The following is a 2,500-nucleotide window of genomic DNA, read 5'->3' on the forward strand; positions in this document are numbered from 1 at the left end:
TATTAGTTGAAGGGCTCCAACCGGGATAGCAACCCAGAGTAGAAAGGAAATAGAGAATTAATTAATAAACTATAAATGGAAAAAATATATTAAGATTGGAAACAATGTTAAATAGATAAATTATACATAAAATTTGAAACGAGTCTTTGTCAATTTGTTCAACAGTAAAGTATTTGCAAGTTTCACAGATTTAACTACCTGATAAGGAAGATTGTTTCACAATCTAGTCACAGCTGGAATAAAGCGTCTAGAATACCGAGCGACATTGAGCCGTATGATGGACAAGGCAATACGGTTTGAATGAAGTGCATACCTGGTACTATGTGCTGGATAGTACAGGCTGGCATGATCTGAATGCAAATGATGGTCAGAGTTATAAAAAATCTTATGCAGCCTGCCCACAGACCTAACTGAGCAACGATGCCTGACATTAATATCCAGATCAGGAATAACAAATTTGATAAACTTCAAGTTCTTATCCATCATATTAAAATCAACAGCTGGAGACCAGATTTGAGAACAATATTCAAAACATGTTAGAATTAAAGTATTAAAACATTTCTTTAGGATACACTGATCACCAAAATCCCTGAAAGAAGAAACAGACCGGATGTGTCTCAAAAGTAAATTTGCAATCAACAATCACATCAAAAATTTCAAATGAGTTGCATACAGTTAACAAGACATCGTCAATGAAAATATCTGGATGTAAAGGAGCCCTTGACCTTGATTTACTTATGATTATACTTTGAGTTTTGTGAGGGTTCAATTTCATCCTCCTTGATTTGGACCATGCACCAATTCTATTTAGACCGTTATCAAGGGATTCAGTACCTACAGTTCTACATTCAGGTGATGGTATCGATGCAAAGAGAGTAGAATCATCTGCATAATTCTGTAACAGGCTTGTTTTCAAGGCCAAACCATATATCATGCGTATATAATATGAAAAGTAATGAGCCAGGAACACTACCATGGGGAACACCAGATATCACATTCCTATAGTCACCATGGTGCCCATCAACAAACTATTCTCTGCAATCCATTACAATACTTGAAAATTTAATAATGATGTTAAGAAAAGACCCAATTACTCCCATCAGTAAAAAAAAAAAAGAAAAAAAAATGAAAACAAGGTCCCCATGATTAACACATTCAAAAGGCAGCTCTAAAATTAAGCCCAATCCTTGAAACTTCCTGGCCGTAATCTAAGTATTTCTTTATAACATGGGAAATTGTAAGAAGGGTAACTCATGCTCCAAGGCCTTTGCGAAAGTCAAACTGCAAACTGTGGAACAGATGATTACCTTCACGATACCCATTTAGACGTTTGGCCAAAATATGTTCAAAAACTTTGGGTAATATGGGAGTTAGGGAAATTGGGCGGTAATCCGCTGCAGGGGTAGACCTACCACAATCACATTTACCTAATGGAGTAACATTACAGTAGTGAATCAGTGTAAGAGTACGTGAGAATGGGTCTTGGGCAAAGGTAGGTTATGACTTCATGTCAGTTCAACCTGTTTATAGATGGTGTATTTCGAGAGGTCAGAGAAAGGATGGTGTATGGTGACATAAACTTGAGGGATACAAAAATAAGCTATAGATCGGATGTGGTGTGGTTGATATTTGCAGATGATACTATGTTCTTTGGGGATAGCCAATAGAAACTTCGGGAGCTGGTGAAAGAATGTGAAAGTATCTGCAAAAAGAAAAAGGTAAGAATAGTTGTGAGTAAGACTAAGGTAATAAGATTAATGCAAAGAAGGGAGGTGAAGTCATCTATGTTAGTATGGGCCGTGAAAAAAAAAAAAAAAGAGAAGTTGTTGATTACTGTCTTTGAGTAAATATAATGGATGATGACAAGGAGAGATAAAATCCCGAAGTAAAAAGTATTGAAATTTCTTTGAACCAGTTTTCCTATATGAAAAAAAAATGTATATGTAATGAGAGTGAAACTGTTGAGGCTCTTGAGATAAGCTGTTTGCGAATTATAAGTTGTGTAAGAAAATGTGGAAATACCCAAACGAAGTAGAAAGGTTAGTCGAAGTAACGGAATGGGTTAAAGTATTTTGATGTATTTCGTTCTATGGAAAGAATGAACGACAATACATAAGTAAAGTGTTCAACTCAAAATTAGTGGCATGTAAGTGAAGAGGAAGATTTTAAAAGGATTGGATATATGGCGTAACAAGAGCCATGATTGCCAGCAAGCGCAACAGTGCATGCAAGATTATGGTGAAAGGGCCAATGTGCGTGGGGGGGGGGGGGGTAGGATTCAGTGAGCTGGTGAGGAGCCTTTTGTGTAACTGTATACATTTGCTAATGTTGAGGAATTTTTTCACTGTACAGGGAGTTAATCTCCGATTAATTAGCCAAAGAATGTACGTGGCAGCGACTGTGGTGGTGTCCTTTAGAGAAGCTCATTATATGGGGAAATAGTTTAACAAATGAATATATATATATATATATATATATATATATATATATATATATATAT

General features: G+C 36.0%; 1 protein-coding gene across 1 annotated transcript in view; it reads right to left on the reverse strand.

The window, feature by feature from the left end:
- The window catches only part of LOC137644016 (interference hedgehog-like), a 363,398-nt gene that overhangs the window by 74,473 nt on the left and 286,425 nt on the right, over positions 1–2,500 (reverse strand). The window lies entirely within an intron of this gene.

Source organism: Palaemon carinicauda, chromosome 7 (genome assembly GCF_036898095.1).
Source record: "Palaemon carinicauda isolate YSFRI2023 chromosome 7, ASM3689809v2, whole genome shotgun sequence".
Lineage (NCBI taxonomy): Eukaryota > Metazoa > Arthropoda > Malacostraca > Decapoda > Palaemonidae > Palaemon > Palaemon carinicauda.